Source organism: Miniopterus schreibersii (genome assembly GCF_964146895.1).
Source record: "Miniopterus schreibersii genome assembly, chromosome: 21".
NCBI classification, from domain to species: domain Eukaryota; kingdom Metazoa; phylum Chordata; class Mammalia; order Chiroptera; family Miniopteridae; genus Miniopterus; species Miniopterus schreibersii.
This window is the reverse complement of record NC_138123.1, coordinates 4916785-4932211: the sequence shown is the minus strand read 5'-3', so window position 1 is coordinate 4932211 and position 15427 is coordinate 4916785. Positions and strand designations below refer to the sequence as shown.

General features: G+C 46.1%; 1 long non-coding RNA gene across 1 annotated transcript in view; it reads left to right on the top strand.

Moving 5' to 3' along the window:
• LOC308550427 overlaps positions 1-15427 on the top strand; it is a 267422-nt gene that overhangs the window by 163642 nt on the left and 88353 nt on the right. The window lies entirely within an intron of this gene.

Here is a 15427-nt window from a genome sequence, read left to right as displayed (position 1 = left end):
GCCCATAATTTGGCCAATAGCAGCTTCCTAGGTTCGGAGCAGCCTCACCACCCATGGTGAGTTCTCCAAGATAAAGTTTGCAATAGCACAGCTTTAGCGGTGGAAATGTCACCACGTTGCATAAACTCAAGGCGTGCCTTGGCATTCGGTCACTCTGCAAATATTTACTGAGCAGAGTTCACTGGGGTCAATGGGATGAACTGGGCGGCTGTTATTCGTTGTCTCTAGAATTTGCCACGACCCACACCAAGTCACACAAGCGGCGTTTTGTTCTTAAGCCGGCGCTTGGGTGTTGAGTTATGGACGCAGCAGGCCAGGTAGTACCACTGTTCTTGAATTAAAGGCACGACGATTGGACATAAGCAACGGAGCTGGACGTAAGATCCAGATCGCTGCTGTTTGGGGCTGAAATTCACCCCCTTGGCATTGGAGCATCTAGATGCAGAAGCCAGGCTCTCAGTGCTAACGGGTTCACCAACAAGACCAAGTTCAGCCATCCTGATAGATATTTTGTCACTTGGAGCCTGTCTACAGCCGATGAGACAAAATTTTCTGTCTAGTCTCAACACAAAAGCCAGCGGTGTCCTACTGCACCACGAATTAGATCGTGTCACTTCACCATTGAATACCCTGACTTCCTCTCGCGCTCAGTCAATGTCAGGGTCTCCAGGTCGGCCTACAGACCTACCCCAGATCTCAGTCCTACTTCCTTGGGCCGTGTCGCCCTCCTGCTTCTGTGTTCCAGCCATGCTGGGCTTTTCTGTTCTTCCCAGAAGCTAATCACACTCCTTATTCAGGGCCAAGACTCTATTGCCTGTATCTTGATTTTTCTTTCTTTATAGCACTTATTGTAACATATTCCATATTCACTGCTGTGTTCAAAATCTATCTTCTCTAGAAGGTAAAGTTCCAGGAGAGCAGGGACTTCGGTTTTGGTCACTGCCGTGTGTGTCCCTAATACACGCACAAATTATGTAACCTGTTGATGTCTGTCGAATGGCTGGATGGATGAGCTCGATTCAGTGGTAAAGTCAGCCAGATACGTGAGTGGGTGTTATTTAGATAAAATGATTGTACTGAATTTTAACTTTCTGCCAGGTATCTTCCCCTCACATAGATAGTGTTTCAAAGGACATTGACTTGAGATTAAAACTTTTTCAGTTGGTTTCCTCTTGGACATTTCTATATAACTTGACACACTGGCCATCTCTCTGGTGTTGAGATCCTCTCTTCTCTTGGCTTTCATAATTCTGCACTGTTTCTCCAACAAGATCCATCTCTAGAATTACCTTTCCTGTGAACTCTCCCCCGATTGTCTTAACAGAAGTTACCTCGGCATCTCCTGAAACCCTCAAAGCACCTGTCACCTCTGCTGTTCGGATGGCATGTGACGTGGGCTGCCTCCCACTGTGGCTACATATCTGTACGAGTCCTGGGGGATCAGGCCCTGCCGCCACCGGCCTCGTGTCCCCTCGTGGCAGATTTCCAGTTCCTATTTATTGGAGAAATGGACGGATGGACATCCGTAGTCATTTGTCTGGTCAATGAAATCAAGGAAGAAGGGGAAAAGGAACCAAGAGGCTGAGAAAAACTTGAGAAACCAGGGAGAGGCGAGCAAAGAAAAACAAAACAAAAAACGCTCTTCACCCCGAACGCTGCCGTCTGCGGGAATCCCAGCTTCCCCCTGTTATTTAGCAGCTCCTACACTCACCGCCCTTCTCAGAGCTCAGAGACAGAGGTGCAATTAAAACAGCGTCATTAAACTTCAGATGGGTGGTTCTGATACGGATGGCGCGGAACCAGGCGCGCCAGGACTCTCAAATAGCATAATCTAATTAACTTTTTCTAGAACACGGAGGTCATAAACACACGGTAACCTGAAACACGCGGTGCCCTGCCAGCTGGCGGCTCCTCGCTTCCAGCTCCCCCACTGTAATGTGCTCCCCGTTGTGAGAAAGCCCGGGTTTCTCCAGTTGGGGGCGATGGTATTAAGTTACGTGCTATTAGTTCATTTTTAACGCACTAATTACGTGTCGGTTAATGATAGAGCATTGCGTCCACCGTCAACCGTCGAATACCCCTTGTCACGAAATTGCTCCAGCCTTGCAGTAGGACCGTCGGGGGAAGAGACTGACCTGGAAAGCAACGCGCTTACCCGGCGGCGAGTTACTGAATGATAAATAAGCGCGTCTGTACTGGACGTCGGTATTGTCTGGGGCGACAGCCGCAACACTGGCAGTGCCCACGAAGACGGATTTTAACCTTTCCTGTGAGGATGGCGAGACCGTGGCTCGTCGCTGTGAGGTGGCAGAGCGGCTGCTTCCCCAGCCTTCAGCTACGGCGAGCTCCGTCTTCCTCTCCTGACCTTAGACCTGACCCTGACCAGACGGTTGTCACTCCTCACTGTGCGCAGACCAGTGACCGCTTTGCAGACAATAAGGATCTCCTCTTTAAGGCAGCATCTGTCTTTCCAGATGTGCTGGTTCTGGGCCTGTTTGTCCTTAGCTCTGTTCGTCGCCCTCCCCTGCTCTGCTTTGCAGAAACTCCGACCCCCTGTGGGCTGGGCTTCCCAGGCCCTGGAGCCGACTGCTTCCACCTGGACTCAGCCCTTGAGTAAGAAACGCCGGTAAGAGGTTGGAGGGTGTAAGGAAGGGAAGACTAGGTCAGGGCTCCTCTCCCTCCGCCTCCGGGGGCATCTCTCATCGCCGCAGCATCTCCGCTGCCCACCTGGTAGGCTCCCCGGGCCCCCTGCATCCAGCTCAGAGGTGGCAGCCTCCTCTTGCCTTTGCTGATTTCTGGGCTGCCTCGCTGCCTCATTAAACTTCTTAGCTTTTCTATCACCAGCATAACCAGTTCTCCGCGTTGAGGTCCCACTGCTCTCAATATCGAGGCCTTTTTTTATTTCCTGACAGGCCGTGACTGAGATATCAGACTAAAAATCGCAGTCTCCCGAGGCTAGGTCGATTTTTCCATTCGTCTCAGGTGCTTATTGCTCAACATTTTTTTATGACGTCTTTTTGATGCGGGATTGCATACAAGATGTTTTCTCTTCCTCTTTGAAACAGTATTTTGGATCTGGGAGGAAGGGGAGCGGGGGAGGGTAGCTATTTATAAGGCATTAGCTCACTGTCTGCATCCTGGAGTTCCACTTCTGCGCAGCAGGGCACACATTCTTGGTGAGGTCACGCACACCCGGGGACATGATGTCATCTCGCACATTGTGTTACAAACAGGTTTAATAACGCGTTGTTGCATCTTAAACCCCAAGAAGGAATGCTCCCCTCCGGCCACCAAACCCAGGATCCATCTGGTAGTCGTGTTAGCCGAGGACCCCAAGAGCTCAGCCCGTTGTTCCCCATTGAGATAGAGCAGGAATGACTCCTGCAGGTTTAACGCTCAGTTTTACGACACAGCGGTGATGTCACCCCTGCGAGTGGTTTTTCTTTGTCTCTTCTCTGCCTTTTCGTTTCTCCTTCCTCTCTCCTTCCCCGTGCTTCTCAAACCTTACCCGAGATCAAGGAGCTTGAAAGAGGGACTTGCGTAGGCCGGAAAAGTGTTGGCATTTTTCATAGGTCAAGCAGTCTGGAACCTTCCCTGCCACGTCTACCTAAGGGCCAGACCACTACTTTCAAGGCTAGTGCGTCGCATCTCCAGGAAACCTAGTCCATTGTGGAGACATAGCCCTTTACCTGTTTATAACATTCAGACGATACGTATTCACTTTGTCTAGAAAGATACCATGAAAATTCTTGTCCGATGCCTTGTTCAAGTAGCAAGAACTGTAACAAAAACAACATTTACTGTGTATGTGCCAGGCACTGTGCTTAAGGATGAATCATGTCAACTTACATATTAAAACTCATTAAGTCTTTACAACTCCTACAGCTACTGTATCTTTCTTTCTTTTTCTTTTTTTTTAAAGTCTTTATTAATGTCAGAGAAAAGAAAGGAGAGGGAGAGAGAGAGAGAAACATCAATGATGAGCGAGTCATTGATCCGCTGCCTCCTGCAGGCCCTCAACCAGGGATCGGACCGTGATCTCCTGGATCATAGGTTGATGCTCAACCGCTGAGCCATGCCAGCCGGGAGCTACTCTGTCTTTCTGATCCACTACCATCTTTTTGCTACATATATTTGTCAAATGAATTAAATAGATATTGCGCTCTTATGCCTTCTCTTGGAAAGGAGTCAGTTAAACATTCCCCCAAATTGTGCAATGTTTCAGATTTTAGCATTTTCGCACCAGAACTTTCCTAGTAAACGTAATCATATAACTTCTCAAGGATCACGCATTGCGCAGGGGAACACAGTTGGAAAACATTGTGCACGGACCCTTTGTTCCAGGTTTTCCAGACCTTTTCACTAACTTTCGGACTTTGTAATTATTCCGTTCCACGTGGATGCCTCTGTCTCCTCCCATAATCATGTCTATAAACTCTACCCCTCCTTCCTCATAAGTGCCATACATTCTAAAAATATTATGATGATGCTAGCAGAGGAATTCCTCTCTCATCTGAAAACTCTAGATTTTCAGAGACCCTCCCTGAGCTTCCAGCACACAGAGCCTCAGTTTGTTACTGCCACGGAGTTCCCTCTGCTAGTTTCAGAGTTCCTTACAGTCAAAAAGACTGTCTCTTCATATTTTCATTGTGAATTTTACCTATTATAATATCTTACTCATAGTAGATGCCTAATCTGCTGATTGGTCCAGAACCTAAATCTATTGTCTGCTATAGTTTTCTCTGAGTGGTCTATAGTAAGTCCTTCTATAATATGGGATACTATGGAATCTGTGTGCTTTCCAATACATCCATTCGACTTACAGAATCCTGACTGGGAGAAACAGTACATCTGAGGACCCGTCCATCCCAGCGGGAAGACAGCCGCCTCAGCTTCTGAATCTAGAAGCAGACTTAGATATTTGAGTATAAGTGTCTGAGATTTGACAGATAAGTTGTTCCCATCTGACAAAAACCACCCATCCAATTAGCAGTGATGGGGAATATCCTGAGACAGGCCTAGAGAATGAAACTGAGTGAACTGAGAGGTTGAGGGGCCTGGCCTTGAGCCACCCTCCACCTTGGATAAGCTGAGAGCTCTGGTCCTAAGACTGCTCACCAGCGTTATTACAATCATCAAAAGATGATTTTGGCTGCAAGAGTTCCCAAGCCCCAAGACTGAAGAGTAATCACGTCCGTGAGGTCTTTTAATAGTAAATTGTTTGCTTGCATTTCAGCTGCAAGCGGTTGGGTTGGCCTCGTTTTAGACTCAGCGAACCTCTCAGGCTCGTTTTCAGATGCTTTTGATCTTCAATAATCAAAGTATGTTTAGCTAAGCACTATCCCCTTAATTTTTAAAACCCACACATACTTTATAGGAAATGGTGCTCACATTGTTTTGATTCATTTACATGTTAAATCATCAAAATATTATTTGGGAAGGGTGTTTTGATGTCCAAGAAGCCCTTTCAAGCATTTTTATAAGCTGTTTTTCTTCAAAACAGGAAGCCTCCTTCTGCCAAGAATAAACAAACTGAAAGCTCGAGAGGCAGGAGGTTGCTTGAAAACTCCAAGCCCGCAAGGTTGAGTGCGTTCTAAACTTGGCACCACACCTTCCCCCATCCTCCTGTTTAATGTGGCTTCTCCTCTTCCTCTCCACACCCGACCCCTCAAGCCAGGCGAGGATGGAGGGCAGGGAGCAAGCAGGGAGGGAAAATAAACAACGACTGGAGATAACATTTTAAAAATTTTATCCAGTTTGTTGGAGGTGACATGGGTTAATAACATGACAGAAGTTTTGAAAAAATGTTTTTATTGACTTCAGAGAGAGAGGAAGGGAGAGGGGGAGAGAGAGAGAGAGAGAGAGAAACATCAATGATGAGAGAGAATCATTGATCAGCTGCCTCCTGCACGCCCCCCACTGGGGATCGAGCCTGAAACCCGGGTATGTGCCCCGACTGGGAATCAAACCAGTGACCTCTTGGTGCAGGGGATGACACTCAACCAACTGAGCCACATTGGCCGGGCAAGATTATACGTTTTAAGTACAATTCTATAATACATCATCTGTATATTGCATTGCGTGTGCACCGCCCAAAATCAAATCTCCTTCCGTCACCATATATTTGACCCCCTGGAGACAGAAGAGGGTAAATAGAGGTAACATGAAGCCATGAAGCTCCACGCCCCAGGCTTCTTTCAGAGAAAGCTCTCAGTGACATTATACCCTGGGAAACCGAGGCACTGAAAGGAGAATTTTTCTCACGGTCCCAGTGCAAATTCGGATCCAAGCCAAGCAACCCAGACAGCACTCCTCCTGCCCACTGTCGTGTGCCCCTGGGCCCTCCCGGTTACAGACAGGACTCGCAATTTATGCCTCCGTTCAAAAGATGGGCCTGCTCTGAGTCCCAGGCCAGCTGTAAATCAGCGAACCCCGCAGCTTCCAAAAGCCAGGAAGCACCTCATCATGTGCGTCGCTCTCTGCCAAAGAAAGGGGCCCCGCCCAGCTCGCATTCTGTTCAGGTCCCAGAAAAGTGTGCGATGCCGTGTGGGGGGGACGGCGACGTGGGTGGGCAACGCGGCGCAACCCCGCTCCACCGCCACCCACGGGAGCGACCGTGTTGGCCGCAGTCGGAATCTCTCCCGAGTCCTGGCAGATCCCTTTGCCTGGCGCTCCGGTTCCCAGAGGTAGGCATCTCTGAAATTTAGGGCCCCTTCCAAATATTCTGAACAGAGATGCAAAGCACTCCCTGGCCTGCATTTCCGAGGCAGCTCGTGCCAGAAACCCATCTGCATATTTTCCCTTTTATATCCCAATTCTGAGCTTCGTTTTCTTTTTACATTTGGCCCTAGAGTCCTAGGAAAGGGGGAGAAGGCAGAATCCAACAAAAAAGCTATTCAGACCAAGTGAACCAACATGGGGGGGGGGGGAAAGAAAGAAAATCATCGTGGCGAGCTTTTAGATTCGCATTGCACGGCCTTGCTAAGTCATGTGAACGCGAAACTCGCTGGAAAGGGCCTCGTACGTGTCTCATCCCACCCCGTGCTACAAATCACGTTAATACTGAATTCTTGTTTTAAAAAAATCATGAGACACGTAGTTTATCTCTTCTCTCAAGCTGACTCTGAGCCCGTCAGAAACCCCACCGCATTTAAAATGATCACATATGCATATGGAAGTTTCATTAGAAATGTAAGGGGCCTGGGTAGACCCAGTTCAAGGGCTGGAGGATGTCGCCCACCTGTTGCCACTTATAAAAAACTCAACCCACCACCCTGGTGCTAAAATTACCCGGTTATTTATACCCCAGCGTCTTGGAGAAGCTAAAGGGGCCAGAGGACAGGATGCGAATATACTTCGCTCTTTGTTGTTTTTCAAAAGCAGGCAAATGACTCCTTCCTCTCAATGGATAGGAGAACTTGGGGCAAAATCGAATGCTACTAAGATGTCAAGAAAAGACTGAAGAATTTTTCAAAAGCTATGAAAATGCCTCTGAAAGGGGTAAAGATTTGTATTCCTTTTATCTTCTCCTTTAAAGAGGCATCGGCATCCAAGTTAAGGCTGTTTCTATGTTGGAAAAGTAATGACTGACCAGTCCGCCAGGTGTGTGTAGAGGAAGAATTGCCATCCAGGGAGTTGGGGCCAGTAGACTGAGTAGAAACAGAGACATGCAGAGCGAGTGGGAGCCACTCCGGAGGGTGAGCTGTAACAGGTTGAGTGGGATGTGTGCAGAGAAGGGAAGTCGATCATTGAAGTTCACCAGGACCCAAGCAAACACATGAAAACGAGCGAAACAGTCCACACAGCAGAACCACAGAGCCGTGACATGGACCAACAGTTGGTCATCATGAAGGTTCCCGCCCAGTCCTACGAGGTCCTTAGCTTGCCTCTCCAGGGAGATCCGAACTATGGTTTAATGGAATATCCAGGGATCCTGCTTCATTCAGTCAATGTCTGAAAGTCCTTCATTTGTCTTCTCATATCTCAGTCTTACCCATTTTGTCTGTCCCAGCCTGATTGATGCCTTCCCTGGACTGTTCCATTCAACGGCCACTTGTCACAGGCCCTTTCATAGCCTTGTCCACCTTCGTTTGTTTCTCAAACTCTATGTTACATCATGAGGATGTTGAGAACTCGTTTTCTATGCTCTCCCCCAGGCAGGCCTCTGTAGCAGTCCCGCCACCTCTCGCCTCTCAGTCACCCCTGTCAGGACGACCACACCGACACCCCTTTGAGATAGAAGAGGTGGTGTTGGGGGATCATGGCCCGTGGACATGCTGTGATTGGCATTGCATGCTTTTCTCTGCCTGTGAATGAGTCCCTTCTCCCTTGACTTTCCTGCCTTCCTGCACTGTGGCTGTGCCTACACCGAGGACCAGGAGGTAGAGTCGGACTTGTTATTACCATCATTTAAAAGTAAATATAACTTCTGTCGGAACTTCACTAAAAATAACGTTGACAGCATAGAATTGCATATTTTCATTTCATTAGAAAAAGAAGATGTTAGAGAATCTGTTGGACCCTTTACCTCCACATAGGGGGCCACATAGCATGACAGTTTCAGTTGTTGGTTTCATTTGAGGACCAGAGAGCTATCCTTATGCAGGACCAACCCCGTCTCCGTGAACTATCCTGATTACTCTTTTACTCGAATAGCTTACGTGACTGTGAAGCTGCTGGGTTGATTTATTTTCTCTCTTTGTTGACCAATTATTTCAATAAACCGCCCGAAATTTGTTAGTTTTTTAGTGCCGTGTAAAGAAAAACAATGTGAAGTCTTTTGGCACCTGCTCTGCTGGAGGAGTGAATCATCCCCTTAGTCGTAAACACAAGGATGTTTATTGAGACAGCGAGGAAATAAAAGAGCTTAAAGGGAGAAAATGAGAAAAAAACAAACCCCTTAAAATTGTTAACTTTATCCAACTGGAAATAGCAAAATAAGCAAACCATATTTTTAAATGAAAATATGCCCAAGTCACTGTATCTAAAGTTCTAACCATAGTAAAGGGGGGTAAATGGCGATGGAAGGAGACTTGACTTGGGGCGGTGAACACACAATGCAGCGTACAGATGACGTGTTGTGGAATTGTGCACCTGAAACCTGTATAATTTTATTAACCAGTCTCACCCCAATGTGTTCAATAAAAAAAATATATAAATAAATAAAAATAAAGTTCCAAACATAGAAAAACCCTGGACATAGCTTTCCTATGTCATCGGGCCAGTGTTTGAGATGGTTAAATACAGGAGCTATTATTGGAAAGGGAAAAATGAGATGCCAGCTTTTGGCTCCACTTGCAACAACCCATGTCTGTCTTCCAGGACCGTGGCTCCCACGTGGCCTCCAATCATGGCTGATCTCAGACATGAATTTCAGCTAAATGAAATACTCAGAGTTATTTAAATGTATTCTCTCTTCTCTCACTCTTTTCAGGTTCTTTCAAACAACTCAGTAAAGTCACCTGCATTCGCGCGTTATTAAATCTGATGCACGCTTTATTTCTTGCACCTCTTGACCTCCCAGCAGTCTTCAACACTGTTGTTGACGTGGTGGAACATGCCCTCCTTTTGGAAACACTTCTTGCCTGGCTTCTGTGACTCCCTGCTCTTTCCTTTCTGCTGCTCTGAATGCCCTTGAATGGCCTCTCTCAGAGCTTTAAACACTGGAGCTCCTCAAGGCCAATCCTGGGACGCCCTTTCTTCTCACTCTATACCAGGCCCCCCTGGAAGAATCCATGACTTTACCATGAATTCTTGCACATTTACACTTTACCTTAGATTACTCAGCTGAGTCCTAGGCCCTCAGCTAGTTCACGGGGCTGTAACAAATACCATAGACTAGAGTCTTACCACTAATTCACATTTTTTCACTCACTCATTTAATAAATGTTTATGAAGTGGCTATTAGGGAGGCTGTAGGGATCAAGCAACGAACAAAATGAAGCTTTCATCCTCATAGAGCTTGCAGTCCAAAGGTTGAAGCCTAAAAACATCAAGAAATAAATGCCTTGATACAGTCAAAGGAGTGGAGGGCAACATTGGGGTGACTGTCTGTGGCACATATCAGAAGCCGCTGGCATGAAGAACCAGGACAACCTGTCCTGGCCGTGAAAGGTGTTCCTGGGTCGACTCATGAGAACAGCCGCCCCTGGTTCGAACCGATGAATGGGCTTCCCTTGTCTGTTGTCTTCCATGGAGATAGATTTTGGAAAGGATGCAACTTCTGGGGCCTGACCACTTGAGCAGCCCACTTCCTGTTGATGTGATTCCTGGATCCTTGGGATTATCTTAGGATTTGAGAAATACAGGCTCTTTTGGCCGGTCGCAGGGTTTTCTTGGCAGGACAGCCCACTTAAAAATTTAGTAGGCTGCTGGTCTATTTTCTTTGGGTCAATGTGCTTGTGATCGATTCCACGGCTAGCGTCCAAGCCAACTCCGCTGTTAGTTCATGGTTATATGAATCTAGGCCATTTTATCTCCTGGAAACATATCTCTGTGCTCTTTCCGTCTCACGGCTCCTTGTTTAATGGCTACGTCGTATTCTTGGGCTGTTACTTAAGGCGACTTGAAAAATTGCCTTTATGGATGGAGGCCCTAATTATATATTCCTCGTGTTTAGGCTACTTCACATCTGCGTCTTCACAGAGTGACTGTTCCCTTTGTCTGGCAAAGAATGTTTAGTAGGAGGAGCTTGGAAGAAGCTCGGCCTTACTCATTTCCTCCTCAGTTCCCCCAGCTGTCTGCCTCTGTTGTCACCAACCTTGGCTTGGGGTGGAGATTGTGGCATGTCTGTCCCTGCAAGAGTCCAAATTAAATTGGTGGACTCCCTGGCTACATGTCTCCCTAACTCTTCTTCTGCTCTTACCTTTCATATCTAATTCGTAAAGCAATTTGTCTGCTCGACCTTATAAATCTATCTCAAATTGGAAAACTTAATCATCCCTTTCAGCACCAGCCCCTAGATGGTCCAGTTATTCCACCACCATCTTCTCTGTAGATAGTGTAATAGTCTCCTGACATAACTTGACTCGCAGTGCCCATGGGATCTGGTCCACCTGCTCTGTTCCTACCTCCCCTTGCTCTGGCCAAGTAGCATTGGCTATCTCAACACATTGACCAGTCTATGAAGATCTGCCGAGGGCTACTTTAGCAAATAGCTTTCAATTTTGTTACTTATATATTTTACCCAAAAGTCATAGGCTCAGTTTGCTCAGTACACAAATCTAGTGCAAAGCAATATTCCTGCATTTTTCCACATCAGCTCCTCCAGTTGGCTATTGAACAGAGAAGTATCCATGGATGGCTATTTCCCCCATGTATTTATTCTTTAGGCAGCAAACATTTTTTTAAAAAGAGGAATCAAAAGAGGCAGGTAATTAGTATCAGATGATGGGCAAAGTATTTGACTTATTTTATTAAGTTGATTGGTTGATTGTATGGGCATTTAGTAACACTTCCTATGTGTTAGGCACTCGGCCAGAATGTACAGAATCAAAACATCTATAATATCATAAATATGGTCGTGTCAGGCTTGTAAATCAGCAGTTAGAGCTCAGCCTGACAAGTGCTTTGGCAACGGTATGTGCAGAATGCTGGGAGGGTCCCTGCGGGGGCAGAGGCCGGAGGGGCCGGAGCATCTAGAACTGATGGGGCGCTCAGGGAGCTAGAGTGCGTGGTACCTGAGCTGATCCTTAAAGGAGCCGAAGGGGTTAATATGACTGGGGAGGAGGGTCCCCCCAGAGGAAAGAGGAGCATGTGGGGAGGAGTGAAGGGGGGAGGCCGGGCGATACTGTTAGGAATCTAGAGAAGAGTGATTGGGGGAAGGTGCTCCAGGGATATAGAGGTGGGTGGGGGTGGAGATATAGAATTTTTTAAAAGGGAAAAAAAAAAGGCTCCTGCAAAACAAATGCACAGAGAATGTTAGCACATTTCCTTCTGGCTCTGCTTCTAAGGAAAAATCGGGTGGGGCCAGGCATGCAGGTAGCATTGCTGTCTCCATTTTACAGATGGGGAGCTGAGGAGGAGAGAAGCTAAGTCAGTCCGTTTTGCATTAATAAAAAATACCTATTTGTTAAGTATCCAGTTAATGTAATAAAAAATATTTTATTTGGAGAGCATACCATGTGTCCTGACTTTCTCTCCCCTAATAAAACCTGAAAAACTGAAAGAAAAAAAAAATCTCTCCTTCGTTTGCAACGTTCAGACACAGAATAAATATACACACCACTCAAGTTTAAAATGCTTTACCCCCGAACTCAAACATTTCCAGCATGTCCTGCAAAAATATGACCCCGGGATTTCAATTGTTGACTTGAAGACGGAGTGGATTTCGTATCTGCAGCGACTGAAAGAATGCTATTCATGTTGACCACAAGAGGCTTGAGAGGGAGCTGACCGCGGCATCCGCATTCTTGATGTCTGATAGCAAGAAAGGCTGTTCTGTTGCTCCGTGGCAGTGGGGGTCTGGGGGTCCCCTTGGGGCGCCTGGAGGCAGGGAGGTGCGACCTGGGGCAGGGCCAGAGCTTCCGGACTCATCCAGGATCTTAGGGGAGAGGAACTGAGCGCCCACAGGGACTGAGATCAGCTGCTTTTAAGGATAAGCCAGTTGTCAGGCTCAATGAACACCCACGTTAGACTTCAGTGGACATGTAAGAAAAAGGCCATGTGGTTCCTATGTTGTCTCCGAAACACTGGCTCCCCGGGAACACTTGGAGACAGATTTTCCCAAAGGCCTTCCAAGGAAACGACTAGTGCTTGTTTTCCACAAATTCGGTTAGTTTTAGGACACTGTAATTTCCAAATAACGTTACCTTCCCCCTGAGTGGGAATCTCTTCCAAGGCTCCATGTTTCATGTGTCCCTCAGACACAAAAACTGTCTCCTTTGTGAGCATTACATTGTCTTGTTCAGCTACTTAGAGAAAAAAAATACTTTAATGGGTTATTTTACTGTCTTTAATGACCCCTAGACTTTCAGAAATCATTTCTTTGGACATAAGCCATATGCCCTGGGTTCTTTGTTTCACACTATGCACATACTAGTGGATATCAAATGATTGGTCGAATTGTGAGATAGTCTTCTTTAGGTCGCAAAAAAGAGAGAAAAACATAACCAATCGATTTTCTTGATCTGTACTGCATCAAAAAGCTTTGTTTATACAACCCCCCCGAATTTTATTAAATGTGATTTTAATGAAATTGATCAAAGCAATTTGTGTTGTGCAGACACAGTGAAAATTCAGCACAAGTCATGTCACTTTTTCATGGAGTGACCTGGATTTAGAGCCATCTTTGCAGGTCGATCTTTAAAAACACAGCATAGGAAACATATAATCACAGCCTCCATGGCTGGACCCTTTCTAATGTTATAATAGAGTTTGGTGATTTTATGAAGTCTGTCTTTGTGAAAGTATTATGAAGTTGATCCATTATTGGTTCCAGGGTGCCATTAATGCAAAATGAAGTTTCTTTGTATGGCAATGATACAGAAAAGGAAAAGTTAAACGCTCTTGTCTTGCCTCCTTTGTCCCCAAAAGAGAATTTTATGCGTAGAATCGCTGTTCTGCTCCTGGCCACCCTAGTTTCCTTGACTCTGAGCAGCCCCGAGGATGACTCACACCCCACATTTTGCTGCAGGAACATCTTCGCCAACAGGTCTGAAGATCAGCCCTGGGAAAGCCTCCCGCCAGCCAAACCAGCGGTAGTTATGGAAACCAGGCCTCAGCTCCCTTGGCCGCGGCCACCGGCAGCCTTAGGTTCACAGCAGCAGCTCGCACATCGCAGGCCGAACATGCTCACTGTTCTGATGAGTTACTGGTTCCATCCGTACTACAGACAGCGAGGGGCTGACTCATGATCAGAATCTCTGACTAATTACACGGCGTAATTACATACCTCGCCGTTAAGATAAATTCTTCAGATTACTCATCAATCCAATGATATCTCTTAGTGGTTATTTTGAGGATGAAATCATATATCTTTACACATAAGGTGAGGGCGACCGTGACCATGAGGGTAGGTGGACCTATTTTATATAAAAAGGAAATTTTATGGCTTATAATGCCCAAGATATGTGATTATGAAAGACAGATGTTCTCATCTGAACTGGTGTCCTTTAAATAGCACCTAGTGATTATATTATTTTATAACTTTACAGGGGTGCCTTGTATTTTTAATTAATTACCTTTGATTCTTTGTATTTTATCTCCCCAAATACACTGTCAGCTGTGCCTTATACCTCTCATCCCCCCTCCCAAGCATTTAACCCAGTGTCTCAGAGTAAGCACTCGAGAAATACCATGTGTGTGCTTTGTAGTCCCAATTCCCAATTCTAATCATCGCCCGGGAAGGAGGTAGTGTGATCTTTTTGGAGACTCAGAGTGAGAGGTCAAGTGTTCGCCTAGAGTCACCTAACTTGTGTGTGGTGAAACCAGGCCAGTACTTTGTAGGGATCAACAGACCCTGTGTGCCCCACTTGGAGCTCTCACCCCTTGTAGCCTGGACCATGTAAGTCTGGAATACTGAGACATTTTTACAAACTCCCAAATTCAAATATTAATTTTTCCTTTGTTAATATTCATACCTATTGAGTGTAGTCACTATATATTTAATATATACATTTTTTATCAAGACTATGGATGGAGTATAATCCATCCCTGTGCATCTAGTTTATGAATAGAACTAAGTAAAATCTTTAAAAGTTATCAATACCACCTCTAGTAATTAATCAGTGGAGCAGTGACAATGGCTATCAAAATGTTTTCTAAAATTCAGAAAGCCTTCGCCCGAATGCTGGTATCCCTTAAAAGTGCTGGACATAAATTGGAAGGCAATTGAAATCATCTTTTATTCATGTGAACAATCCAACTGTTCACACTAATTGAAAGATCAAACCCATATTCTCAAAGGTATATTTGTAGCTAGCACCTGTAATAGAATATGGCCATTGACACGTTTGGGTTTAGAGCTGTATTTGTGCATTTATCCCCCCTGCCCATGGGAAGCCTCCGATTCCTTCTTTCTTGTGGCTCTGACACTCATTCTATCTTGACTCTCGGTGTGCACACACAGAATTTTTATACCATTAGCCATGGTTCGGGATTCTTAGTGCCAAGCCAAAAGCCCTGCAATAGTTTTTTTTCTACCCACCACATGTGCAACATGCCGTCTTTCATCAATGGTTTGCTCACCGTAAACATATAATTATTTGCAGGTTATCTGATGTCCTCTGGGAGCGGGGCTGCCCTGAGAGCAGGGGCACTAGCTGATGGCTCCTGAATTCTCTGCTCACTGTTTCCTTTGCCCATCGGGAGCATCTCGTGGGATACACACAAACAAGGCCCCTGGCTTCCCAGCAAGGCTGTCAACTCGCCCTCTACTCAGATGTCACAAACTGGCCACCCCAGTGTGAATCTGGCTCCCAGATGGTTT